At 37.1% G+C, this 23,210-nt stretch overlaps 1 pseudogene; it reads right to left on the reverse strand.

Annotated features, from left to right (window-relative positions):
* Nucleotides 1-13,902: 13,902 nt before the first annotated feature.
* Nucleotides 13,903-15,737, reverse strand: LOC105219036 (gustatory and odorant receptor 21a-like; annotated as a pseudogene).
* Nucleotides 15,738-23,210: the final 7,473 nt, after the last annotated feature.

Raw genomic sequence — 23,210 nt, forward strand, 5'->3', positions numbered from 1 at the left:
ACGCGTGCTTGCGGTTTCACGGTTCAATTCAAAGAGAATTCTTTATTCCGTTTTAAGGAATTGCTTAGCTTAAATCTTAAACTAACGGCTTAAACTAGTGGTAATTGTACGTACATATTATAAAAGGGGTAAGTATAAGTATTTTCGAACTTTCGTTAAAAATTGTAATAGAGTAATTTTAAGGTAAGTATTAAGGTAAGTAAAAGATTGGTATTATAATTAATTCTTAGGGTAAGTACATATGTAAATTTTATAATTCAGTATATATAAATTCAATTATTTAATATTTCTTTTACAATTCATTTTCTTATTTTAAGTTTTAGGTTTTTACAATTGTATATTTATGTCGCTTGACGCAACACCGGCCACCTTGACAGGATCAGGTTCCTTCAACATCCATTGGAAGCAAGGCCAGTTTGTGGATGGGGCGCTTAATTGTGCCCGTCTTCGTTGCCACGTCTGCGACTCGCACTTTGCCGTCTTGCCCTTCGACGGTTGCGACGACGCGTCCGAGGACCCACTGCTGTGGTGGCACGTTGTCCTCGTGGACGAGTACGAGGTCGTTGAGCTGCATGTTGCGTGTGGGGTGCAGCCACTTGTTCCGCTCCTGAAGGCCCGTCAGATATACTTTGGACCACTGTCGCCAAAACTGTTGCTTGAGACAGCAAACAAGTTGCCATCTCTCGCAACAACGAATGGGGTCCTCTGGCACCTTCTCTGGGGGTAGTGCTCGCAGGGAGCACCCAATCAGTAGATGCGCTGGGGTGAACGCTTCGCCGTCGTTGGGGTCCTGGCTCAACGGTGTTAGGGGCCGAGAGTTGAGTATGGCCTCCACTTCGGCCAACAGTGTTGCTAGCTCCTCTGCGGTGAGTAGCGCGTTGCCTATTACGCGAACGATGTGGTGCTTGGCGGACTTCACCGCGGCTTCCCATAATCCTCCGAAGTGCGGCGCCCTCGGTGGTATAAAGATGAACTTGAACCCTTCGTCTGCGGCGAATCTCTTCAATTCTGGAGCCTGGGCCAGAAATGCTTCTGTCAGCTCGCGCAGCTTGCGGTCGGCGCCGACGAAATTGGTGGCGTTGTCGCTGAATATCTTCGTCGGCATTCCTCGGCGTCCAATGAACCTTTTTAGGGCGAAAATGAAAGAATTAGAAGAAAGGTCCGAAACTACTTCTAAATGTACTGCTTTTGAAGTGAAGCAAACGAAAACTGCAATATATGTTTTGACGGGGGGTCGACCGCGTATTTTTAAAGTTGTATATATCGGACCACAAAAATCTACGCCACATATGAGAAAGGGTCGTAGTGCTCGAAGTCTTTCGGCTGGCAAATTTCCCATAATTTGGTTTTGCAACTTCGGCTTGTAATGAAAACAATGTATACAGTTTCTTACGGTTCTACTGCAAGCTTCTCGGGCATTAATTAGCCATATGCGTTCTCGAAGAAGCGCAACCAACGCTTTAGCCCCAGCGTGGTGATTTCGAATGTGCAGGTACCGTAAATATGTTATAACGAAGTGCGAATTTTTATTTAGTAATAGCGGAAATTTGGCTTCGTATGGGAGAGGTGCATTTAATAGGCGACCTCCTACTCGGATTAATTTAAACGAAAGCGATAAATCCGAGTATTCATGCAAAAATGGATTGAGTTTTTGCAAGTTTGCGGGTAGGGTGGTACCTTTATGCAATTTTTGAATAACATCCGAAAACTCTGAATGTTGGACCACCTGTGCAATTTTTAAAAAACTCAAGTTCAATTCATCTGAAGTCAGATCCTTGCCCATGGAGGATTTTGATGGTCGTCTGATCCATCGTAATATATATGCGACCACACGAAGCAATTTTTTATGAGAAGAGACTTTTTCAATAAGATCCAATATTGAATTTTTCTCAGTGGTCGAAATTAGTGTGAATGTATTTTTCTTCCTCTCTAATGCTTCGTCTTCTGGTGAGAGCTGGAAGTGGGTATTGATTGGCCATAATGCAGGGTCTTCTAGGAGGAACTGTGGACCGCCAAACCATATCGAATTATTCAATTCGTCCACGTTACAACCCCGAGACACTTGATCCGCAGGATTTTGTTTTGTTGGTACATGCCGCCAATGTACTTTGTCAGTCAACTCTTGGATTTCGGACACTCTATTTGCGACGAAGGTTTGTAATGAAGATGGATGCGTTTTGATCCAATGTAAAACGATTTCAGAGTCTGTCCAAAATGTTATATTTTCGAAATGTCGACTCAACATAGGCGCTACTCTTGACCATAATTTCGAAAGAAGATGTGCTGCCGAGAGCTCGAGACGCGGAAGAGACTTGGTCTTCAGCGGAGCCACTCTAGACTTTGCAGTAAGCAGCATACACTTAATACCACTAGCAGATTGGCTTCGTATATATATGCAGCATCCATACGCCCTTATTGAGGCATCGGCGAAGCCATGTATTTGGCAGATGGCACTCGACTCTACGTTTACATAGCGAGGAATGCTGATTGATGAGAGCTGCAGTAGGTTGGCTTTGAAGTTCTGCCAGCTAGTGTCAAGGCGCAATGGAATCGACTCATCCCAATCCAGTTTTTGAATCCAAAGCTCTTGTAATAAGATTTTTGCTTTGGTAACTAGAGGGGCTAGTAATCCAAGAGGATCAAAAAGACGAGCAGAAACTGATAATATGTTTCGTTTAGTGGCTCGAAGATCATTAAAATTGTCATCTAAGACAAATCGAAACAAATCCTCTTTCGGCAACCAATGGATTCCTAACGTTTTAGTGGAATTGTTGTCATTGAAGCTTAATGACTTTTCAGTGTAATCACTGTCGAAAAATTTAGGGTGGTTAGAAAACCATTTCGTTAGGGTGAATCCAGCCGAGTCTAATATTTTAATTACCTCACTTCTTAAAAGATCTAGAGACTCAAAATTTTCGGATCCTGTTAATAAGTCATCAACATAAAAGTCTCTTTTAATGGCCAATGAACCGAGTGGATATTTAATTGTATTGGCATCGCTGAGCATTTGCAAACACCGTGTTGCGAGAAATGGAGCAGGCGCAGTGCCGTAAGTGACGGTGTTAAGTCGAAAAATTTGTATTTGCTCTGAAGGATGCTCTCTCCACACTATGAGTTGACAATTTCTGTCTTCTTCATGCATAATAATTTGACGGTACATTTTAGTAATGTCCGCTGTTAGTGCATACTTATGTAAGCGAAAACGTAGAAGAGTTGAGTATAACTCTTCTTGGATGGTTGGACCTACCATCAAAAGTTCATTCAATGCTACTTGAGATGAAGATCGGCTCGAAGCGTCAAAGACAACACGTAATTTGGTTGTAGTGCTTTCGGGCCTTAAAACGCATTGATGCGGAATGAAGTAGTGTGGCTCACTCGGGATCTTATTGTTTGTTGGGCTCATGTGTCCCAGTGCTCTGTATTCATTCATAAAGTCCAGATACATTTTACGAAGTTCTGGATCTTTTAATGTCCTTCTCTCCAGGGCCTGAAACCGCCGAACTGCGGTTTCATATGAGTGACCGAGTAACTTACGGTCAGCTTTAAAGGGCATTCTGACTTGAAGCCGTCCTGATGGTAATACTTGAGTTGTATTAACGAAAAAATTTTCACACTCTTGTTGCTCTGGTGTGAATCTATTGCCATTTGATTCTGAAGGTAATTCTTCTAAAGCCCAAAACTTTTGGACTACTGAATCTATTGACGTTAAGTCTTCTTCAGCTTGGCATAATGTGCTTTGTATTTTGGGAGGAGAACTTAAATTGCTGGCGTATTTGCCAGATACAATCCACCCTAATAGCGTCTTTTGAAAAGTTGGTTGATTAGGACCATTTTTAATTTGGCCAACAGCTAAAAGCTCGAAAAATATTTCTGCACCCAATAGGATGTCAACTTTTTTAGATTTATGGAATTCTGGATCCGCCAATTCAATATTGTGCGGAATTTTCCAGCCATTAACATTAATGTTATGGTCTGGATGATTAGCCGAAATGCTACGCATTATCCAGAATTCCGCCGAAAATTCATAGTTATTTACCCGCGACTTAACAAACGCGCTTAATTTCGCCCCCACTTTCGTATTGGAATTGCCGATTCCAATTACGCTCAATATTTTATGTTGGCGTCGAATCCGCAACTTCTGCGCCAAGTCCTCCGTCATAAAGTTGACCTGGGATCCTGAATCCAGCAACGCTCTGGCAGGCAGGTACTCTCCACAACTGGTCCTCACTTGGATGACTGCTGTTGCCAACATGACCCGATCCGGCATACTCGCTGTATGCATGGCATGAGTGGTTGATGGTTGCGGATGAGGTGCAGCGGGGAAGGAAACCGGATACTGGTGCAACAATGTGTGATGCGATCGATTGCATACACGACATCGATCCGCTCTGCACTTGGATACAGTATGCCCCTTACGCAAGCAGTTTATGCATAAGGGCACCGATTTCACAAACTCGAACCTCTGCTGCACCGGAAGCGCCTTGAAAGTGGGGCAGGCAGTCAAATAATGGTCCTTAGATTTGCACTGCTGACAAAGGGGCTGCCTCGTGTTTGCTGCAACTAGCGCCGATTTGGTCCTATCCATTTGTTGTTGCTTCCCATGAATGCCTGTTGGTAAGGGCTTCGTCCTGGCATATGATGCTCCTTCCGCTGATAGCTGCTGGTATCTTCTATTTAGGGTGGCTTCGCAGTCCTTCCACAGTGGCAGCTTGTCATAATCCAGCTGTTCCTCCCATCTGGATCGGGTGGCAGGATCGACCTTTGTCATTACCAAATGAATAATTATTGCATTTGTAATTTGTTTTTCATCGCCCAACGATAGCAACGAATCGTATACCGTTGATACTTCGTCAATCATTGATCGCAATGAAGGCGCGGATGGCTTTGGGATGGTTGGCAGCTCAAAAAGTTTAGATATAGTATTGAAAAATATCAAACATTTATTATCATAAACTTTTTTGAGACTTGCCAACGCCTTCGGATAATTTTCATCCGACATTTGGAACGCTTTAACTGTTCCCAAAGCCTCACCAGATAAACAATTAACCAAATGGTTAAATTTTTCAATATCTGGGATATTTGGATCATTATGAACCAAACTCTCAAACAAGCTCATAAAATTTTTAAATTCTGAATATTCTCCCCTGAATTTCGGCAAATTCATTTTTGGGAGCCGTGAGCTGTGAGAAGCTACGAAAGATGTTTCGGCTATTGGCGTTCTATTTTGAGCTAATATTGATTTTATTATGGACTTCGTTCCAACGATAATGTCCTCTAACTCCCCTCGGGCCATGTCGTCTTCATCAATCTCTTCAATTTTGGATTGGCATGTCATTAGTTTGTCAATATGTGAATTTAAAATGTCGAGCCGACATTCTAATTCAATTGGATCTAGCGATATGGTTTTTTCAAGAAGGCCCGTTTTTATGCGCAAAATACTGCTTTTCGCAACCGTTCTTTGACGTCTTAACGATTTTAAGTCCGTCAACTCCTTACTTGGAGACAGGCTTGCGAGAGTTGGCTTTGGCTTGCTCATTGTGTTTGATTTTGAATTTAAAATTCACGAAAAAATTATTTGGCACAGAAGAATTTAATAGTGGGAATCAATGGCGAATACGAAAACGAAAAATATCGATTCCCAAATAACAACGGCCAAATCGAAAAATACACAAATGAGCAATAGCACAATTGATTAATTTAATCGAAAAATGCTCGAACAACAATCGAAAAAAATTGCAAAAAACCGACCGATAAATTGCGAAAATAGAAACGAAAAAAATTGCGAAAACGAAAAATTTTGGTAATATCACCTTTATTTAAATTAAAGGGCTACCGCAAATCCCAAAATCCCTTTTTCACTTTTACGAAGGTAAATATATACGATTTAAAGTACGTATGTATAACAAATATGTATGTATGTATGTAAATATCAATGTAATGTAAAGTGAAAAAAGGGAGAGCCAACAACTGAAAGTGTGCGTTTTTTTTTTTTTTGTTTGCTTAACTTGAGTTTGCACTGCTTTCAGTAAGTCGCACTCGTTACCTGGTGCGTAGGCAGTTTGCCTGCGCTTACTTCCCTTCTGCAGAGGAAACAGCGGCAGCTCATTCCCGCGAAGCGTCGACAGCGGTGGTTGCAGCAGCGTTGATGATGTTGCAGCAGCGTTGTTGTTGTAGCAGCGTTGGTGATGTTGCAGTAGCGTTGATGATGTTGCAGCAGCGTTGTTGATGTTGCAGTAGCGAGGACTCCGACGTGGCAGCGATGTCACTGATCTTGACGTAACAGGACTGGACACTTAGCGGAAAGTGGGCAGATTCACGGCACTGGAAACGGAGGTTGTAACGGCACTTCACTCTTACGGCACTAGAAGCGGTGGTTTATCGGTACTTAGTACGGCATTAGAATAGGCGGTTATATTAATTTTATTTTCTAATATTTTTGGCACTTTTAGCCTATAAAAGCACTATAAATTTTCACTTTCACCGATTTAAACAATTTGGTTCAATTTTTATGTGACCCACTGTCCCCGTTGCTTATTTACCGCTTGCTTACAATACTTTGTTCGATCACCCTCTCCTTATGTGTTTCGCTCTCTTGTGGATATCTTCTAATATCGTAAGTAAGAACTTTAAACAATTAGCACATAGGCATGTACATATGTAATTTTTCACCACACACTTCTTTTCACGTATAGGTAAGTATTTTAATTATATTCCTTATAATTGTTGTTCTTATTTATTTTCTTTTCTTTTCTTTTTCAGGTATTAGGTAAACGCCGGTAAGTATGTAGAGTACACGTACATATGTTTGTACGTATGTATATTTAACTAAATTTACACTCCACTTAGTTCACTCCACGTCACGTATATATGTACATATGTACATATATATATATATATATTGCTGCAATTTATTGTTAATTATTTATCCTTTTAGTTTTGTTTCTTTTATATATGTATGTATGCCACTGTACTCAACACTTTTCACATATCATTTTTCACATACATATGTATTAATAACTTTTAATTTTTATATTAATCACTTTCTTTTTATTTAGGGATAACTTTACTAATATTTTTGTTTAATATGTGTATATTTATTAAATTATTCTTTTTTTTTCTTTTTTATGTATGTATTTTGGTAACACTGCACTGCACTATCGTTTTTGGTGACACTTGCACAGATATATATCAATTTTTTAGTATATTTCAATTTTTTTTTTTGTATGTTTGTTTAAAGTTTGTTTTCACTTCACTTTTCCGAAGACCGAAAACCGAAAAAATTAACAGGCAATTAGTAACGAAAAATGTATCAATTTTATTAAAATTTAAACTAAGTTCACGCACTTAGTCCCTGCTCGGGCGCCATGAAAAATCTCAAGCGTTTTTGAGATGCGAAAAAACTATTACTTGGGATGCGCGAACAATTAAGATTACAAATAACCAAATTGCCTGTATTAAACGAAAAATTAATTAGCCGACAAATAAAAACGCGTGCTTGCGGTTTCACGGTTCAATTCAAAGAGAATTCTTTATTCCGTTTTAAGGAATTGCTTAGCTTAAATCTTAAACTAACGGCTTAAACTAGTGGTAATTGTACGTACATATTATAAAAGGGGTAAGTATAAGTATTTTCGAACTTTCGTTAAAAATTGTAATAGAGTAATTTTAAGGTAAGTATTAAGGTAAGTAAAAGATTGGTATTATAATTAATTCTTAGGGTAAGTACATATGTAAATTTTATAATTCAGTATATATAAATTCAATTATTTAATATTTCTTTTACAATTCATTTTCTTATTTTAAGTTTTAGGTTTTTACAATTGTATATTTATGTCGCTTGACGCAACAGTATCTCTGAACAAATTTATAGGTTAGTGGACCGCAGCTTCATGCCTGGATATATCCATAATGAAGCGTGACTAATAATACGCATGGGAAGAACATAAACAATGTGAGCAGCTCTGTACATAATTTCTATCAAATTGTGTGCATTTTTATAAATTTAACCAGTAACCAGTTAACTTTCATAAATAATGGCTTGTATTACTTTATTATTAGAAAATCAATCAGACCGCTGAATAAAGCACGCCTTAAATTTTAATACACATATAGAATCTATTTCGAACTTCAAGGTGTAACATGTTCCGACATGTTTTATTTTTGACTGGTGTTGTAGCCTTTTAAGATACTATATTGCCAACTAATTTGATAAGTTACAAGCTCGTAGATTATTGTTTTTAAAGTAGAAAACAATTGATCTTCGTTTTCCTTGAGCTGGTGAAAAGTTGTTAGAGCAAAAGTCAAGAAAGCTATCAATTTTGTTACCCAGTTGGTATGAATCAACTTAATTAATTGTTTCTTCCCAGGTTTACTCTCGAAAAAATATTAATAATAAGTCATAAAATTAAATTTAGAATTAATTTACCGCCAAATTTTAGCTTGCGCTTCCAATAAATTACAACAAATATTGCGACTTCAATAGGATAAAGCGTTTGCAACAAAGTGTAAAACACAACCGCTAATCGAGAAGACCTGTGCATTGATACACAGCAGCATCACTCGACTCTGAGTCTGGTGACATAAATCCGTACTGACCCATGGACAGCATATTGCCTTGAAGCCAGATTTTGCTGTGTGCCAAACTTAATGCTGTGGGACGACATGGCTATCTCTCTGTAGTTGCACGCTGACCAAAGCTTCTTCCTTCCAATGCCGCGGTGGAAATTGGAAATTCGTTGACAATTTGGTTGGCCAATTTTTCCATCTCTCATAATCCCACCAAAACAGTGGAATCTTAGTGCCTCAAGCATAAACTTGATGCAAGATGCAGCTCGCCCGTACACAGATTTTTATTTTCTCCAGTTCGTCTCCTCCACCGTATGGCATAAATCCAGTTAGATTGAATTGATTTTTCTCAGTTTCGTGCTCCGAATTTTCTGCTGCCTGCTGTTGCTTTAGTGGCAGGCACCAGCAGCCGAAATGGATATTCCTGTATTGCACGCGCCATCAGCGGCGCATCACGATTTTGTGGTTGGCCGTTTTCTTCTGCACTTCTGCATTTTCCCTTCCAGCGGCGCAATTTTGTCGTTGACCTCGAAAATATCTCTAATGTACCAGGTGAATGCAACTTTGTCCGTTTTCCATTACGCTTAAAGCCATCGAGTTTACATGTGTGTGTGCGTTGACCAGCAGCCACAAATGGCTCCTGTGATATGCATTGCTATCAGTCCATAAGTTGTTTTCGTGTGATTTGCCTTTTCTCGGTGGAAAACAGGTATCTAATCTTTTTACGCTAGAGATGAGTGTTGATGTTGACGCTATCACCGAAAGCCAAGTGGGGCACATACCCGTAGTGGGCAATGGAATTTACGATGTTTATACATATATGTATGTATAGATTTAGTGTGAGTTCACAATAAGAATTCTCTTCAGGTGAAGGAAATAGTCTGTTCTGATAGTCTGAAGGAAATGCAACTTTCACATATTTTTATTTACATCCTATAATCTGAGTTGTGATATTTGGTACAGAAAGATCAGATACGGTCAGATCATATGAAAGACATGAGTGATATGAAGAAATAAATAATAATGTCTGCTTGAAAATCTCGTAAGCCGAATGAACTAACTACTAACTACTTATTAGAAAACGAAGAATAAGAAAACTCGAAGAAATTCCTAGAACCAAATAAAAATGAGTTCAGTACAGGTTTCCTTGTATTCGTTTACTTCACTTATCTTCTTTCATCGTTACAAAAACAGATATGTAGACGCAAGACATCAAAAGCGCTCACATAAAAAGTGTGATTAAGATTTGTTGTTGATAAAACTTATGGTAAGCGGCTAGTTGCTTGACTCATGCCATAAACAAGCTCCACTCTTGTTGTATTTTTACTTTTCTTCACGCTTAATGAGGTAAACGCACGACATCAAATGTGAAAACTCAATATAGTTGAAATGAAAAGTCAATTGGAAGGTAAATACGAGTTTATGGCAAGTGAGGGGCATTTGCTATCTGCATCAATGTTGCGAAAACGCATCCGTGGAGTTTCAGAGAGAGAGAGGGTATAGAATTACAGTTTGGCTTACTTTCCGTAATGTTTTTACTAATGAGATTTGTGAGAAATATGTAAATGGAACGGAAGGTAAAGAAGTAATTGAGAATAAATAACGAAGCTAAATAAAAGATTTGGGTAAGTAGTACAGTGAGATGAGAGAAATTCAACTCATTGCAATATTCAATACAAACTTTACATGAACGATGCAAATGAGTTTGTAAATTAAGCTGTTGCCTTTTATGGTTTTACATCTTTTCGCCAGTATGCACCGCTGCATTCAGTAGTTTCTAATTTATTTTTACAATACTGCTTTAGAAAAATCTTCTGTCATAGCGGTTTTAGGTTTTCTCGATTTTGGTATGATTCATAAATTTTGATAAAGAATTTTGTCAAAAAAACAACTTAAAAAGTTTTTCTTGAGAAAGGTCTTGAGGCAAAGTTACGATTGATAGCGTTGAGTTCTAAAATTAGATAAAATAATATCTAATAAAGTCCTTGCAGTATTTCACTGATTATTTTATGCAAAACTGTGATTAAAATTGCATCTCTTTAGTAACTGACAGAAAGGAATTAAGAATGAACTGTCATCCACATGATTGCTCATCTCTGAGAGAGCTTGACACAGATATGAGTACTTTGTCAAAGTGGAGCAGTGAATATTAATAAAACAAGTGGGCAACAAGAAAAACTAAATGCTCTTGGCAGCGATTTTTACGAGAATTTTAATGACAGCGTCAACGTCAACAACCCGAATACACAATTCCGTTTGAAGAAATGCGTACGATAAAACTGTGTGTCGGAGCCAGAACGGTCTGGCCAAGGCAACCAGCTGTGGCTGCTGGTCGATTCTCCTTGTCATGCGATTGTACTGTATTAAAATCTATATGTACATACATACATATGTGTGTACATAATGCCTCTTAGCGTATAACAACTCGACTTAGCCAACAAAATTAAATATTTGATTAAAATAAAAAAGTTGAAATGTGTCAAAAGGATGAGTATGATAGCGGAAGGAACGCTAGCATTGTAAGATGGCTGTTTAGGTAATGGAAAAAAGTCAGAAATTTAGTTAACTCCACATAGAACTGAACTCACCACAGAGCTGCCGAAGGCTTAACCCCGCATTCTAACTCCAGTCTGTGGAGAACCGACATCCATAAATACATATAGTATGTGCATGCCATTGAAATGGGTCAACGAAACTGAAGTGATTCACTACTCTCTGCAACGCGAGCAGTTTAATGAATGAGCAAAGAAGGTCAGGGTTGATATTGATGGTGGCACACGTTTTGACAAATCCAAACTCAGCAACGAAAAAAGAGTATAAAGTTGAAATGAAATATAGGAACTGGTAAATCATACGTAAATATTTAAGTACTTGAGCTATACATACATTCGCACTTATTTAGAACTACATTACAAATCTTTATAATATAAATATAGAAATTCGAGTATATATACGCCCTATATAGGTGTTTTAAATGTTCACCCTGTTGAAGAACGTTATAAGCCAAAGACTACAAGCAATTGTTAATCAATTCATTATAAACTCGTTAGTTAAATGCTCCACGTTTCTTCTATTGCATTTTCTTTTAATATGAAGCACTTACATGTTTCTATCACTGCGCTCCTCTCTCTGCCTCTCCTCATGCACCACCTCTAAGATAGCTTTTTCTTAACAACTTTAGAGCTTTTGCAAAATTCTATCTTCCCCGGAAAAATAATCAAATTTCGAAAAGGGAAATCGGTGCAATATAAGCTTCGGAGGAAGGCGAAGGCAGCGCGTTATAATTGCAGCGTTGCACAGCAATATCGTTAATTATTCTCTCTTCTTGTCGTTGGTGCAGTAACAGATTCAAACTTAATTGCCATTTAATTTCGAACATTCCTCTCATTTAATATTTTCTTAAGCGATTGTAAGCGAACACCCTGAGTGTTTATATAAGAAGCCGCTCTAATACAAAAACAAAGTAAGCAACTGTAGAATAGCAATAATTTAGTAATTGCGAATCTTTGCCATCGCAAAATTTTGGCTCGATGACAATAAGTTTTAGAGTTAAGTTTATTTGCATGAAATGACAAAGACTGTATTCAGAGGATGATAGTGACTTTTCGTAAAGTGATTTTACTAAAAAATACCCTTTTTTAAGATATATGTGAGAGAGAAACAGTAAGTCAAGTAATAACCAATTTCTTAGTCTCATTTTCTTCGTTATTTTATTTTTAACACGTTTTAAAATAATAAACAATTGAGATAAGCTACCATAGGAGTCCATAGTGTAATTCCTCCATCAAGAAATGACTTGCCGAATTTGAATTCGTCATAATATTTGGACATCCATATATTTATGTAGGCAGAAGCCAACAAAAAAGTTCGGTATTCAAAAGTTAATTCTGAAAGCTAATTTTTGTGAGAATAATAGAAAATAAGAAGCTAATAACATGAAGCTAAAAAATCATAATAAACCGCCTACTACTCGCCAAAAATAGCATAAACATAAATACATAGGCATAAAAGCCAGCACTTTAATTGTTTCGAGCACTTTAGGAGGCTTTAGATGTGCTCAAAACAATAAAAAACCAAAGCTACGATCTTCAGAACTACCAGAATTACTGAAGAAGCCTGCCAAAGAAGAACCGAAATCGCACAACATGATTTAGCAATTACTAAATAGCACATTAATACATATCCATGTTTTGGCATTTTATGTTATGTATTTAATATATGAATGGATTTGTTGTTGTCTTTGTAGTACTTTTCAAAAATAATAATTGCTGTTTTTTTCTCTTTTCATCAAAGTAATGAATGACTAAGCATTTTTTAGGATTAGTTTATGGAGTTAAATTGCCTATGACAGTGACTAGCAAATGTGTTCAGAAGATTTTTTTTGACTAATAAAAATAATTTCGAAGCTCCTTTAGGCAAATGACAGATGGGTAAATAAAAAAAACAACTGTTTAAAGAGCTTGTTACTTTTAAAATATAAATATGGACCAAATTAATAGAATAATAATAAGAATAGAAATGACTTGGTATATCGTATTGGGGAACTAAATATTACGATCCCTACTAAACCTGCTCCAAACAAACAGGTCTTTTTTCTTTTTTGGTTTATGAGATATTAGATTGAACACCACAAGAGCACTATGGTAATACAAAAACTTTAAGCGCTTAAAGATGTTTCGCATTGAATTTAGAAACCAACTGCAAATCGAAGCGTGACAAAAATAAATGCCTATCATGTCTTGATTTCCTGAGTAACTTTAAGCTTATGAATGAAAATTGTAACAAATTTATCAAAAGTTGTGAGAAGATGAGTTGCTAATTAAATAAAAACTCAAAGCGAATAAGACTTCAATTTTTATACGAAACATCATTAAACTAGGTTTAAAGTAAATTAAAATTACATTTGCTCCCCAGGATATCAATTCACAAATCTCTTTTCGCTTAGGTATCCACCTATATTATTCCTTACGACCACAATCCCTTTTAATTTTAATTGATGAGTTTTTAATTAATTGGCTTGTCTGCCACATTAAAGTTTCTGCTTGGAAGGTTGCCTATCCAAATATTTGAGAATATTTTTGTTCAGTCGAAAATTTTATGAATTTCTAATTAAGCGGACACGTAAAGGTAAATAGTGCACTATTTTTTGATAGTGTAGTTACCCACGTCATTCACTGACATAAGCTCCACTTCTACGATAATTGCTCACTCTTCACTTTTACCTTACTGTTGGAATATCCACTAATTAATTTCAATAAGGAGAATATCAAAAAAACTAACCGAAGAAAGTTTGAATTTAATTTTTAATATTAATTATTTAATTATTAATGAGCTTGGTAGTAAAAAAATCAAAGTAAGAACAAAGCCAACTGGACTTTGAATACACAAATTACCTGAGATGAGAAAAGGTAAAGATCGATATTAATATTTCTTTCACTAAAAGCAACAATTTTATACTAAAAAGCTTTACAAATCATTCATTTCTCCATTAGTGAGTCCATACTGCTCTGTTTCATTGAGTAATTCCGTTGTTCGGTAATTTTGAATTGTAACAAAACCACCAAGTAAGTAGCCATGAATGAAGTATTCTGCAAAATATAAATTTCGTCCATTAAGTTTATCTTTCAAGAAGAAAAAATATATACTCAACGTACTGACGTGATTAGTTCTCTGTTAATATTAGCATAACCAATTCATTATCGGCGGATTCTTTGATATAGCCATTAGAAACATTTCCACCTCTTTTTGAGTAGCGCTATCCACAGCCGTCAGATCCACATTCAAGAGCTTCGTTTGAAAATCCAAACCGACACTCTGTGTGGCATAATGCGCCTCATTGCAAATGATATAGAGCAGGCTCATGCAATAGAAAACGATAACGAAGAGACCAACTTCCTTCTACGTAGCACCATGATCCATAATCTCACTCAGTAAACCATAAGTTGCAATGATGGTTTTGAAGAAAACTACCAGACAGTATATGCCATACATATTGGATAGGCGCGACCTGGAAAAGAGAGTGTAATGTTAAACCAATCGATCAAAACTGATGGGTTGCCCTATTGGGATGCATCCGTTCCTTACTTCAGTGTTTCGGATAAGAATTGAAATCTTGATTTGATGTTTATGAATAAGATCTTTCACAGGGGTAGACCACGTATTTGCAGATATTGTGAATATCACTTCGTCTACTTTACCTAGTTGCTGCATCATGTGACTTAAATCTACCCAAAGATAACGATATTCGGTGAGCTTCTTCGCTGGTTTATCACCCATCATTGTTAATTCCAGCGAGGCGGATAGAGCGCGACTAGCGGTACCAAAAGCTGTGCAGTTAATATACCTATAGAGTGAACATGCAATGACTAATCTCAAGGAGAAGACAAGCTTAACTTACCACAAGCTGCAGAAACCGTTTAGCATAGCAATAATCGATAGTATGCGAAAGTGTACCACAACTTGAAATCGGGCTGCAAATAGTATTGCGACAAATTGATCGCAATACTCACACCCCACGAGAAGAAACACAAGCTCCAGGTCAAGAACTTCAATTGATAATTCGTCCACATATTCTTGAAGATCGCTACCTGTGGACCATGGCGCCAACTTGCAACTGGCAAAAGGAAATTCGTAAACAATAAACATATGAAGATCACGTTGTAGATTGCTTCGTCAAAGCGACGATCGGAATCGTTGAGAAATGTGTTCACGCGCTCACGCAACACCAATATCACTATCGTAGTTTGCATCGAGAAAACGCATATAGCCCAAAAGACCTGCTTCGATGTCCATGAGTAGCCGGTGCGTGGCAAACCAGGCTTCTGCGGATTTCGATGTATTGGCATAACGCCCATTATCTGGAAAAGCACCAGCAGACTTTTAGTGGTATGATAGAAGGAATCGTGCTTATCCAGCAGCACTGTTTCGTCGATATCCTCGAACTTACGCACAAATAGGTCAGTGCTGATTGTATTGTTTTCGGCGAGTATTTCCAGTTTTTCGCGGTAGAGCAGCTCATCCTCGAGGAATTTACGTTGATTGGGATTCAGCACTGGCGTGATCTTCATCGGTGGCGAGTCTTTGCGAGTCGCTATTGTCCAGTAAGCCATGCTTAGGTGTATAAGCGAAGTAGACGCAAAAAGCAGAAAGTAGGAGGCTTAAAATATTTTCGACTTGAGCGTTTTACACTGCATTTTATACTTCATACGAATAATATATATTTTCTTATTACCTTAAGTTACTTAATTATTTACACACAGCAAACATATTTTTATTGTATAAGTTTACTTTTCGTTTACTTTATTGAGTGATAAAGTTCGATTGTTTTGCCAAAGTTTAATTTTCTAAGTCAACACTTTGCAGAATGAAATACTGGTGGTAGTAAATTAATGTTAGGCTCATCCTGTACTACTATCAAAGTTCGTAGTCGTTATTCGACAGAAAAAAATTTCAAATCCCTTCTGTAGAAAGTAGTAAGAATAGGAATAAAATTAAGATAGAACTACAGCGTACTTATTAAAGTTATATTCTAAATTGTCTGAAGAATCCCTTTCCATAATGTGTTATGGTTGCAGAAACAAAACTAACCTTGCTTTGTATCTAGACAAGCATATAGATAGTTGCTTCATCATTCAGACCGAAAAAATAGACTTCTCAAACACAAGATTTTTTTTCTAGTCGTATATAAGTATATATGGGTGCATTCAGAAACCACATTTTAAAGATTATAAATTTCGAGAAAAGTTAACATAGATATGTTCATATTTATTCGATATAGTCTCTCTATATTTCATGTACACTGTTCACTCTTATTCTCACTAAAGCTGAAGTGAATGTCACCAGATATATCAGTTGTTTAGACAACATATCTGTTAAAACTAGCGAGCGCATGCTGGGAAATACCTCCAACTTTAAATTAAATCACCAGTGTTGTGGAATGCTGCCGCTCTTGAAGTATAGGTAATCATATTTAACTTTACGAGGGCAGTAAGATAAATGTTTGAATTTCAGAAAGCTTAATATGCTAACGTACATTATGTCTTTCTTAGTGTTCTTAGGAAGAAACTATAGCTGAAGTCAAGATATAATGTGATTGATGCTATCTTAACTCCGAAGCATTAATTACCGAACGTGGTATGGTTTTCTAGGACCTTGATATTGTTGAATTATGATATTCAACGTCCACTGAGTGAATACTTACTCAAAAGAATTAGATTATATAAGGACATTCGACCGATATTATTTCCTATATGTTGCAGCCAGGGTTCTCATTTATTACTCCGTAGCAGCAAAATTTCTAGAATTATTGCTATGCTATCGCTACCGCTCTCTCTTTGTCAAGAGCCACAGCATAGCCTTAGCATAACAATGTAAAAGTATGTGATCCAATCTTCTCCGAGTTTTGTTAGGTAAAAACTATAGCTGGAGCGGGAGCAAAAAATTAAATTCTGCGCTATGCTCTGGCGTAGAGGTAGCAAAAAATTGGTAGCGGTAGCACAGCAGAGCTAATGAAATTTTTCATGTGCTACAGCTCTCGCATGTGTTTGTTGTTTTTTTTTCTTTTTTGCTGTTTTCCGTCATCTACAAGTATGTATATCATCTATTCCAAATGTATTACAATACTAAATTACTATGAATTTTATGCTCTGTGCAATGCTTCGAAAAGATTTCTGAAGAAAAATCTTTATCTAGACAATATTTGTATGCATTTCTGATGTGCACCACAAAACGAATGGCGCACGTTAGTTATACCTGCATATTGCAGTGCCTTAATGCATATGGGACATATCGCACTCATGCGTGACAGCTCGCATTATTAATAAGAAATCTCTACGCCTGTTGCATGGACTTCTAGGGAGAGAAGGAAAAGGAACGAAAGGAAGGAAGAAAAACTGAGATTGCACAAAACTAAAGCAACAATGGGTACTAGAAACGGTTGTTACGTAAAAATAACGGTGAAGATTATAGCCTGTATGATTTAATCTTCTTGCAGTGTGAGTACGGTTGCGTCTAATCTCTGACATTTGAATAATTTAAATAATTAATTTAACTTGTCTGGTTAAGATAATAAAATAGTATTATTAAATATGAAATAGTTTTCACACATGACCTTGCCAAACTCTAAGGAAATAGTCCCGCTTTCCCGTAACTTTTCTTCAAATTTGCTGGTTTGTGATGTTTTTTCGTTCCAGAAACTCGATCTACCCATGTACTCTTATGTTGATTGGGGTCATGCAAATAAATTCACTGCCGGCCGAGAACTATAAAATGTGTAATAGAAATGTGTCAAACGGTGGCATTGTCCAACACGGTCCCTGTCGGATTAACGCTCTGTATTTCATGCCTTTCGGTTAATTTCAAATCGGAAATTAATAGACCCACACCTTTAAAATCCAACTCTCTAAAATATTTGTCTGAAAATCATGCCTCCGGATCGAGAAGCGTAGATCCGACTACTCGTATAATAGTTTTATAAGGACCTTGTAAACTAGTAAGAAAGTATTACATACATAACATACACTAGCGTCGAAAAAAAAATATTTTCTCAGGTGTCGAAAGCAAGTCCTCTCGGCTTTCCAAAAATTTGATAGCCCAATGAAGAGCTTCTCAACACCAGCGGCAACAATCACCTGGTATGATACTTGCGCTTCACTGCTGCAACAAAATAACTGCCAGCTATTTGCACGCGTGCAACCGATCACCTGAGGCAAAGAGAAGCTTTGTCATGAATCGAGGAGCATGAGGCCTTTTGCACCCGTCAATAGCGCCATACCTAGCATTGATGCCTTTCGCGCGGAGTTATGCAAACTGTGACAGCCGCGCAAAAACAGAAAAGCCAAAGGCAATAACAAAAACAAAGGCAAAGAACGCCGAAAATGCAATGCCATGACCAGCTAGCAGCAACTGACGTGTGAAGTGTGGGGGCGTTTTAGAAACCACTCCAGCAATCGAGAAGCGAAAAAGTAGTCGCCGATGGCGTAATTTTTGAAAACAGTGTTACAACCATGGGAATGAGTGGAGATTCGCTTCTACTAACAGGTTTTTGTTGTAAATACTTGAGACAACAATAAACAACGGGTTAGATACTCTTTTCTTGTATTCTCGCAATGCACCGCAATAAAAACAACACAAACGCCAACTGTCAAAGGCGTCAATGCAATCACAACACAACAGCTGTTGTTGCCGACAATCCCTGGTAGATGCCACAACGCTGAGGCATGGCGACACGCACGGCGTTTGATGGTATGACACGAAAAGTGTTAACAGATGTTGCTGTTTTTTCGCAAGACAAAAACAAAATTGCTTGGATGGCTATGTGGCAAGCACTCACCCAACCAACTTAAAGTGAAGATGCGCTCTCTCCATAGCCGCTGATGACGTCACATTTGCAGAGTAAATGTACTGTAACACTAAAATGGGTGAATGGTTGTTGTTGTCCTGCTCGTCTGTCTGTTGCGCTTGCGCAATCATCGCTGTCAGCGGCAGCATCTTCGGGTTAAGGGGTTATATACAGTTAGAATTTTCAAAAAATCAATTTTTTTAATTTCATTTTCTTAATGTACATTTATTTAAGAATACACACAGAAAATTTCATATCGTTCCGGTGAATATTTTCAAAGTTACAAGCAAATTTGAAAAGGCGTTTCAGAGTGCTTGGAAGTACAAGGTCCGAGCGGCAGCGCGTTTTTCTCAAAATGGTGTTTTCAAAGTCGGTGACCAACATTACTCGAAAACGGCTAGACCGATTAGTCTCAACCACGACCTTCTTAAATATATTTTTTAGTAATTAATCGCAGATTTTTTCTCTCCGATAAATATTTTATTTTTTATAAACAATTTAAGGCCGAAACTTCGGTGAAGAATCGATTTTTTTTTTTTTTTGAAAAAACAAAAAATTGTATTTTGCTTATTCCTTCGATTAATCACTAGATGTAACATTATTTTAACGAAATCTGTTTGGTTTTTTAATTTCAAATGATCCAGTTCCGAGATATAGTGGTCACCGCAAAACGTCTTTTTTGAGAGGAGCTCAATTGTAAAGTGTTGTTGAAGTGACAATATTGCAAATTGGGAGAGAGAGAGAAATAAATAGACATTTTCACACAGTTAATTTACTCACTGATTTGCAGAGTTTTGGTAAGAAACATGTGCTAAGAAAATGCAATTTTAATTGCATAGGTCGAATTGGTGATTAAGAAATATATCTGTCTTAAAAACACCTTCTTTTCTTCTTAGTTTGTCTGACCCAGATCATTATGTAGACCTGACTGTTGAAGAAATTAAAATATAATAACCAATATTTAAATACTAATATTACAAACACAATTATAATTACTAACATCATGTCATTAACATTATCATTACTAATGCAATACCTTTACAGATAATAATATGAAAAGTATTACAAATAGGTATACCATCATCTAATCATCATATCAAGACTTCTAATCTAAAAATATTTTAACCAAAAGAGAAGAACATTTATGGTATTTTTTCAAATTTGAGATTTATGCTCCTCTTTCAATTTGTGGCTAACAAGAATCGTTTAAATTAATCTAAAAAATATTTTCCCCATTTATCAAATGTATTAATAAAATTATGCACACGAATAAATCCACAAAAATTTGTAAATATAAAGTTTAAGAGGCCCGGAAGTAGAAACAATTATAAAGACTATTATACAACGCTGTGGAAAAATAAGGATGCGCGCTCTAGTGAAAATTTGTGTCAAATTCTATTTGCGAAAATAGTATTAAAAACTTTGACACATAGAATATTGCACCAAGCCATAGTGGCACAACCACCACTTGAACACAGCGCCACCAAAAGCGAGTGAAAAAATGTTATTTCATGAACAACAAATTACAAAAAAAGAAAAACTAGTAAAATACTTCACATAACAACGGCGGCTGCATGCAACCAGTACACCGATGCAATTTTTACTATAAATTTTACAAATACATATGAACTTACTTAGCATGTGAATGAGGCGTGTGCGTGTGTAAGGAATTTTACTACGCGAACTTAAAAAAAAAAAAAACAATTTTTGCGTGAAAATTTGCACAAAAACAATTTAAAAGTACACAACAACAAATATAAATGAAAGGCATACCATGGATATGGTGAAATTCCTACAGTAACATGTTGCAAGCGTGATCCAAATAAAAGCAACAATTTTTATATTTATTTTATAAATATTTTAAAGCTGCCGAAATTCTGAATATATTTTGCATGTAAAAATGGCAAACCAAATCCCGCTATATCCCCAGAGTATTATGTTTGATATTTCAATGAAAGATTTAAAATAAATAAGTATTGGATATTTACTACTGTTCCAAACAAAATTTAACCCGTTATATTCATTATAATGCTTTTAGTTGCCCTTTTATCTAGAATAATCCATGGAACAAATGGAGGCTACGCAATTACATACATACATATAAATCAATATAGCGAGTTCTAGTTTTGATATACTTAAGACGATTTCTATAAAAATTGGTCAACACTGAACTGAAAAAACTAGATCGACCCAGAGTTACGTAAGCTCGAAAATTAGCGACCTACTTCACAGCAACAATATAGATCCAGACAATTACCGATCAACAATAGCCGCTCAGCGAGCATAGCACTGCTATTAAAATGGAAAACACGTTCGAAATGTCTACGAACCATGATGAATTAATTGGCAGCAAGTGAATTTGTCTGCGCTTCAGCTGTCAGATTGTAGGGCAGCAAGCGACCGTTGTTGAAGAGCACAAAACCAGTCGCGAGCATTGATTAAGTTGCACCAACCAAACGAGCGCCGCTTTTAAGCCATATCTAAATAGTTGAAAGCAACTTTTACTGGCTTTTAAGAGTCTAACTGGACTTGAATGTGCTACTTGGTGCTTTTAATTAGTTTAAATTGAATGTAATGCGGCATGTAAAGAGCGCAACAAATACAAGCGCGCATGAAATTACTTCATTTGCAAATGCAAGCAGACAAAAAAGACAAAAATAATATGCACTTCACTCCAGAAATCCACTTTTAACTATTTAACTATTCTTTTTTCTCTGCTTCATCTTCACTTTGTCGCCCGAACGCACAAATTAGCGCTTGTTGCACTTGGTAATTAAAAATATCGCCAGAGGTTGATATCTCCACATCCTAATATGGTTTAATGGAATTTTGAAAAGTTGTGGGAAGATTGACGGTGACAGATAAAAGCGGTCGGTGTTGTCGCGATGATGGTTCCTCATTGTTCCTCAACAATTTCTTTGCATTCTAATGGTCACTGTTCTTATGTATGTAAGAGTTCGAGTATGCAAAATAAATCTTCTCATTTACATTTCGTATTTTGCACTATACATATACAAATATTAGCATATAAAGGGTGATTTTTTAAGAGCTTGATAACTTTTTAAAAAAAAAAAACGCATAAAATTTGCAAAATCTCATCGGTTCTTTATTTGAAACGTTAGATTGGTTCATGACATTTACTTTTTGAAGATAATTTCATTTAAATGTTGACCGCGGCTGCGTCTTAGGTGGTCCATTCGGAAAGTCCAATTTTGGGCAACTTTTTCGAGCATTTCGGCCGGAATAGCCCGAATTTCTTCGGAAATGTTGTCTTCCAAAGCTGGAATAGTTGCTGGCTTATTTCTGTAGACTTTAGACTTGACGTAGCCCCACAAAAAATAGTCTAAAGGCGTTAAATCGCATGATCTTGGTGGCCAACTTACGGGTCCATTTCTTGAGATGAATTGTTCTCCGAAGTTTTCCCTCAAAATGGCCATAGAATCGCGAGCTGTGTGGCATGTAGCGCCATCTTGTTGAAACCACATGTCAACCAAGTTCAGTTCTTCCATTTTTGGCAACAAAAAGTTTGTTAGCATCGAACGATAGCGATCGCCATTCACCGTAACGTTGCGTCCAACAGCATCTTTGAAAAAATACGGTCCAATGATTCCACCAGCGTACAAACCACACCAAACAGTGCATTTTTCGGGATGCATGGGCAGTTCTTGAACGGCTTCTGGTTGCTCTTCACCCCAAATGCGGCAATTTTGCTTATTTACGTAGCCATTCAACCAGAAATGAGCCTCATCGCTGAACAAAATTTGTCGATAAAAAAGCGGATTTCACATTTCGAACCGAACACTGATTTTGGTAATAAAATTCAATGATTTGCAAGCGTTGCTCGTTAGTAAGTCTATTCATGATGAAATGTCAAAGCATACTGAGCATCTTTCTCTTTGACACCATGTCTGAAATCCCACGTGATCTGTCAAATACTAATGCATGAAAATCCTAACCTCAAAAAAATCACCCGTTAAATCAAGCGTACGACTGGTTTGCATAGCAGCGCACATAAGCGCATTGCATTGCAAATAATCGATTGCAAACAGGTTCCAATTGGTTGCTGCAACACCAAGTTTGAAGCTTACTGCAAAGGCATAAGAGATGCCAAAAAGCCAGAGTCAAACTTTACTTGTAAAGTTGCAAGCAACATATCGTTGCAGCACAAACGCATTACTTACTTTTCGTATAGCTTATACTGTAGTTGTTGTTGTTGTAGCCATATTTTCAAGTTTATGATGTCACGCTGACAGGTAGCCGAACAGCATTGAACACGACTCGTTTCGGCGTAATGCGGTCAGGCGCC

The sequence above is a fragment of the Zeugodacus cucurbitae genome, chromosome 6 (genome assembly GCF_028554725.1).
Source record: "Zeugodacus cucurbitae isolate PBARC_wt_2022May chromosome 6, idZeuCucr1.2, whole genome shotgun sequence".
Classification (NCBI taxonomy): Eukaryota; Metazoa; Arthropoda; class Insecta; order Diptera; family Tephritidae; genus Zeugodacus; species Zeugodacus cucurbitae.